This window comes from Zingiber officinale, chromosome 1A (assembly GCF_018446385.1).
Source record: "Zingiber officinale cultivar Zhangliang chromosome 1A, Zo_v1.1, whole genome shotgun sequence".
NCBI classification, from domain to species: Eukaryota; Viridiplantae; Streptophyta; class Magnoliopsida; order Zingiberales; family Zingiberaceae; genus Zingiber; species Zingiber officinale.
The window spans coordinates 113,226,457-113,233,431 of NC_055987.1; positions in this window are offsets into that span (position 1 = coordinate 113,226,457).

A 6,975-nucleotide genomic window follows, 5' to 3' on the forward strand; every position below is an offset into this window, starting at 1 on the left:
CCCCATTCATCCCTTCATCGTATAAGTTTGCAACTTCTTCGGCATTCCGCTCGGAAGCCTAGTCCCCAACACTTTCCGCCTTCTATGCGGTGTTGTTGTCCTATTCAAAATTCATAACATTCCCCTCCGACCGGAGGTCTTCTACTATTTCTACTACCCTAAACAGTTCGAGCTGGGCACCTACATGTTCCAGGCTCGGCCCGATTTAGTTTTCTAAAATAAACTACCCTCTTCCAATAAGCATTGGAAAGAATTTTACTTTTATATTCGCCTTCCCGAGCGGGCCCCCTTCCTAACGAAGTGGCAGATCGGACCACCAACCTCACCAGAGCTCAAAAGGTTCAAAACCCGACCGGACTATCTTCATGCTGCCAACATGCTAGCCGGTCTGAGGTTTGACATCAACAAGTTCCTGCCTGAAGGGGTGATGTATATATTCGGTCTGAGTCCGATCAGGACCCCCCTTCCGAGCGGCTTCGGTAAGAATTTTACTTTGTGAATTCATTTTAATTGCTAACTGATTTTCTCTTTTTTCCTTTGCAGCGAACATTGTCACGGAGTCGGTGATGGCTGGAATTCTGAAGAGGAAGGCAGCGGCGCCCGAAGCCGCGGCGGCCCAAGAGATGGAAGCGCTCGGCATCCAGCCGGTCGACTCTAATGAGGGGGAGAGCGGGACAAATGCTGGGGAGTCGGCCGCTCAGGCTTCTCTCCTAGAGCCAGCGGCTGGCGCAACTGCTAGTCGAGAGCCTTCCGCTCGGGAGGAGGACTCGGCGCAAGAGGAAGAGCGCCCCCTCCGACAAAAAAGACGCCGGGCTGAAACGCCACTCCGCTCGGCTACTTCTGCGATTCATCCAACCGAGCGGGTCACCGCCGCTTCTTGAGGCAAAGCTCCAGAGATCGAGGCAATTTCGTCCGATCGGACTCCCTCCCAACTTGACACGTTTGCGGACCCACTTGAGGCCGTTCCAGTTAGCGTCCTTCCGCCCGCTCCCCGCCAAGTCCATCGTTCTACAATTTTGTCCCAGTTTTCTGCGCCGGCTTCCGCTCCTTCTCCGGCTTCCGCACAGACGACCCCCGGTCGGCGCCGCATCGTCCGAGTCTCACTCCACCTCCCAGCCGAAGAATTGCTGCCCGAGGCCGATCGACCCACCGCGCCTGAGCACATGATCACAATGAAGGGGCCCTTAGCCGAAATGTGGCCCGACGCTCGGGCGCGTGTGGCAATGATTCCACTCAGCAACTTGGCTAATAGCCATATGCAACAGGCCACCGGGGTCAGTGCATTTTCTCATGTCCTTTACACATTCTTTCCGATCGGCTACTAACAAATTTTCTTTTGTCAGAGATGGGTGGAGGAGATTACTGTCTCCAATCGGCTTGCCATGGTGGATGAGGAGCTCAAAAGGCTACGGAGTTTGGGCGGCGCTTCTTCCCAGGGCCCTTCATATGCCAAGCTTCAGAAGGAGCTCAAAAAGACTCAAGATCTATTGGAGGCCGAACGGAAGAAGACGACCGACCAGGCTCACAATCTGGCCGAACTTGATCGCGTGAATAAATCACTGGATCACAAGATAAGCCTGGCGACCGAGCGGAAGAACACAACTATCTCCGATTTGGAGAAGAAGAATGTAGAGGCTCGGGGGCTGGAGCAAAAAGTTAAAGAGCTGACGGACCAACTGGCCAATGAGAAGATTGCCCGATCGGATGAGGTGGCGAAGTTCGAGGCTGCTTTACAAGAACACCAGGCAGCCGCCGATGCTTCCCGAGCGGCACTCAAAGAATATCAAGAGGCCGAGCCAAGCCGGGTCGCCACCCTGAGACAGAACTACATCCGTTCGGTCGAATTTTCGGAGAAAGTTTGCGAGCGGATGTACATGGCCTTTGAACTTGCCATGAACGCCACGACAGAATATTTGAAGTCCAAAGGGCAACTTCCCGACTCCGCCGTCATCCCCGCTCAGGACCAGGTAACACTCCTCAACAACATCCCGAAGGATCTCTACGATTATTTAGAATAGAAGTTTATATGTAATCTAGCCGCTCGGTTAAAAACGATCACTTTTTTGTAATTCAGGCGCTCGGCCTTAATGTCTTAAATGCTATCATTCCGCTTGCTTTTTCATTTTTTAATCAGTATGCATGATGGCCGCTCGGATTTCCAACTACCGTTCGTATTTTCTTAATTCTCCTCGTTATTCACCTTTCCTGCCACCTTTCTTGTGTTCGAAAGGAATTTTGCGTAGCTAGTTCGCTCGGATGAATATATCTTGCTTCACAAAGAGGATTTTCGATAGACGCTCGCGCGAAGTACCTTTGGTTCATTGGCCGAACGACCAAACGACTAACAAGCCGACCTCTTTATTGTATTCCGCTCGGAGGGTTTATAGTCGCCGGCTCGACTCTCGATATTTAACGTCGGAGCTCGATGGTCTTCTGCTCGGAGGGTTTGTAGTCGCCGGCTCGACTCTCGATATTTAACGTCGGAGCTCGACAGTCTTCCGCTCGGAGGGTTTATAGTTGTCGGCTCGACTCTCGATATTTAACGTCGGAGCTCGACGGTCTTCCGCTCGGAGGGTTTATAGTCGCCCACTCGACTCTCAATATTTAACATCGGAGCTCGACGGTCTTCCGCTCGGAGGGTTTATAGTCGCCGGCTCGACTCTCGATATTTAACGTCGGAGCTCGACGGTCTTCCGCTCGGAGGGTTTATAGTCGTCGGCTCGACTCTCGATATTTAACGTCGGAGCTCGACGGCCTTTAAGGCTAATTTTAACGCTGCCGATCGGCGATGGTTGCCAAATGCCTCTTTTATCATTTTTCTTCCTGCATTACAAGGACATAGGCGATCAAAAGATACACAAAATGAGTTACATCAGCGCACCTCTCACCCAGCTCGGTACGGCTGGAGATGATTCGCGCTCCATGGTCGATCCAGCCACCGTCCGTCTTCATCCTCCAAATAATAAGCACCCGAGCGGAGCTTTTCGATGACTTTGAAGGGGCCCGCCCAAGGAGCCTCCTGCATTGCCAATGTCTCCGATCGGCTTTACTTTCTTCCAGACAAGGTCGTCAACCTGGAATGCTCTGGGGATTACACGCCGGCTGTAGTTTTGCTTCATCCGTTGCCGGTACACCATCAGCCGGACGGACGCCTTGGCTCGCTCTTCGTCGACCAAATCCAGCTCCATGTTCCTCCGCTCGGCGTTATCATCATTATAATTCTGGATCCGGACGGACTCGACGCCGACTTCGACCGGAATAACCGCTTCACCGCCATACACCAAATGGAAAGGCGTTACGCCCGTTCCTTCCTTTGGGGTCGTGCGAATAGCCCATAAGACGCCCGACAGCTCGTCCACCCAGCTTCCTCCTTCATGATCAAGTCTAGCTCGAAGAATTCTGAGTATTTCTCTATTGGTTACTTCCTCTTGGCCGTTACTTTGGGGATACGCCACGGAAGTAAAGTGTTGTTCAATGCCATAACTTTTGCACCAGTCTTCGAGCTGCTTCCCGGCGAACTGTCATCCATTATCAGATACGAGCCGGCGAGGGATGCCGAACCGATAGATTATATGCTGCCAGATAAACTTCTTGACCATCTGCTCAGTGATCCTGGCTAGCGGCTCGACCTCCACCCATTTGGAAAAATAGTCGACCGCCACCAGCAGAAACTTGCGCTGACAAGTCGCCATAGGGAATGGACCCACAATATCCATTCCCCACTGGTCGAACGGACAGGATATTGTAGATGCCTTCATTTCCTCAGCCGGTCGGTGGGAGACGTTGTGATACTTCTGACAGGAAAGGCACGTCGCGACTGTCCGAGCGGCGTCTGCTTGCAGGGTTGGCCAGAAGTATCCGGCCAGCAGGATCTTCTTTGCCAGCGATCGTCCGCCCGGATGCCCTCCGCACGATCCTTGATGCACTTCTTGGAGGATGTACGCCGCGTCTTCCGAGCTCACACATTTCAAAAGCGGGCGGGAGAAAGCATTCTTGTAGAGTTGGTCTCCGATGAGTGTGAACCGACCGACTCTCCTCCTTAATAGCTGGGCTTCCTCCCGATCAGACGATGTTGCCCCCGATCGAAGAAACTCCATGATGACTGTCCTCCAATCGCTCGGAAACGCGAGGCTCTCCATCTGGTCGACGTGCGCCACCAAAGATACTTGTTCAATTGGCTGCTGGATCACGACTGGTGATATTGCACTTGCGAGTTTGGCTAATTCATCGGCAGTCTGGTTATCCGCTCGGGGTATCTTCTGGATAGTGACTTCTCTGAAGTTGGCCTTGAGCTTTTCGAAGGCTTCAGCATAGAGTTTGAGCCGAGCGTTGTTAATCTCAAAGGTGCCCGACAACTGCTGGGCGGCCAACTGAGAGTCGAAATGGAGCATCACCTGACCGGCCCCAACATGCCGGGCGGCTTGCAAGCCAGCTATGAGCGCCTCATACTCCGCTTCATTATTGGTGGCTTTGTAGTCCAACCGGACGGATAGGTGCATCCTTTCTTCTTGGGGAGAGAGTAATAGCACGCCAATCCCGCTCCCGAGCCGAGTGGACGATCCGTCCACAAATATTTTCCACATAGCTTCAGGCTCTGGCCTTTGCACTTCGGTGATAAAATCTGCCAAGGACTGCGCCTTTATCGCCGAGCGGGGTTGATACTAAATGTCAAATTCGCTCAACTCCGTTGTCCATTTGATGAGCCGTCCGGATGCTTCTGGGTTCAACAGCACTCTTCCCAAGGGGCTATTTGTCCAGACGATGATAGTATGAGCCAAGAAATAGGGCCGAAGTCTCCGAGCGGCGAGGACTAAAGTAAAAGCCAACTTCTTGAGCCCAGTGTAGCGAGATTCAACGTCTTTTAAAATATGACTTAAGAAATACACTGGTTCTTCTCCGCTCGCCCTCACTAGTGCCGAGCCTACTGCTTGTTCAGTTGAAAATAAATAGATACAAAGCGGCTCACCTACAGCTAGCTTGGCTAGCACGGGCAAAGAGTTCAGATATGTCTTCAGTTCTTCGAATGCCTGATCGCATTCTTCATCCCACTGGAACTTGGTGGCTTTGAGCAAGATTTTGAAAAATGGGAGGCTCCGATCGACTGTCTTCGAGATGAATCTGGACAATGCTGTTATCCGACCGGTCAAGCGCTGTACTTCCCTCATATTTCTTGGGGGCGGCATATCTTGTAGTGCTTTCACCTTGCTTGGATTTGCCTCGATGCCCCGCTCAGTCACTATGTAGCCTAGGAAACACCCGCCTTTTGCTCCGAACAAACATTTCTGAGGGTTGAGCTTGACTCCATACTTCCTCAGCGTTCGGAAGGTCTCCTCTATGTCTTTAAAAAGATCGGCCGACCGGACGGACTTGATGAGAATGTCATCTACATACACTTCTAAATTTCGCCCGATCTGCTCCTTGAACACCTTGTTCATCAATCGCTAGTAGGTTGCCCCCGCATTCTTCAATCCAAACGGCATCACATTATAGCAATATGTGCCGTCGGCCGTAACGAAGCTAACCTTCTCTTGATCTTCTCGGGCGAGCGGCACTTGATGGTAGCCCTGATAGGTGTCGAGCATACATATCAACTCGCAGCCGACTGTGGAGTCCACCAGTTGATCGATCCGGGGTAGGGGATAAAAATTCTTTGGCCATGCTTTGTTGAGATCCCGGAAATCGATGCAAACACTCCACTTGTTGTCTGGCTTGGAGACTAGTACCACGTTCGCCAGCCAGCTCAGGAACTGTACCTCGCGTATGTGGCCGGCCTCCAAGAGCTTCTCAACCTCCGCTCGGATGATGACATTTTGCTCGACGCTGAAGTCCCTCTTCCTTTGTCCGGCCGAGCGTCCGGTCGGACGTGGAGTTCATGCTGCGCTACACTTGGCGAAATTCCGGGCAGCTCGTGAGTCGACCAAACGAAGACATCACAGTTTCTCTGGAGGCATTTGATCACTTCCTCTTTCTGACTCGCCTCCAGATCGGCCGCAATGAACGTGGTGGCCTCCGATCGGGTCGGGTGAATATGCACTTCTTCTTTTTCTTCATAAACCAAAGAGGGTGGTTTTTCGGTTATAGCATTCACCTCGATCCGTGGCATCTTCCGAGCGACATTAGCTTTAGGTCGAACCATCTCGACGTAGCATCGCCGAGCCGCCAGCTGGTCTCCTCGTACTTCTCCCACTTTATCTTCCACCGGGAACTTGATTTTCTGGTGGAAGGTGGAGACGGCTGCTCGGAACTCGCTGAGCGCCGGTCGACCCAAGATGACGTTGTATGCAGAGGGAGAGTCTACCACGACGAAGTTGGCGGTACGCGTCCTTCTGAGCGGCTCCTCTCCCAGCGAAATAGCCAGTCGGACCTGTCCGACTGGCAGAACTTCATTGCCCGTAAACCTGTAGAGGGGGGTTGTCATGGGCAGCAGCTCGGCTCGATCAATTTGTAGTTGGTCGAAGGCCTTTTTGAATATGGTGTTGACGGAGCTTCCTGTATCGATGAAAACGTGGTGAATAGTGTAGTTAGCTATTACCGCTTTGATGAGAAGAGCATCGTCATGTGGCACTTCGACTCCCTCCAAGTCCCTGGGCCCGAAGCTGATTTCGGGTCCGCTCGCCCTTTCCTGGCTGCAGCCGACCGCATGGATCTGAAACTTCCTGACGCTCGTCTTCCTTGCTCTGTTGGAGTCGCCTCCGGTCGGCCCACCAGCAATAATGTTGATCTCGCCGCGGGACGTGCTGCTTCTATTTTCTTCTTCCAGAGCGGAAGGCCTAGGTCGCTCCCTAGACGCCCGGGGATAGTCCTCTTGTCTCTGAGGAAGGTGCCGCTCGGGAGACTGTTGCTGTCGCCTGTCGCCTGTCAGATGTACGCCGATCGGCTTCACGGTGTTGCTGTCTCCTGTCGGATGATGGTGAGCGACGATGGCTATTCCGAGGAGCGGGGTGGGCGATCAGTGGAAGGCTCCGGCAATCTCTG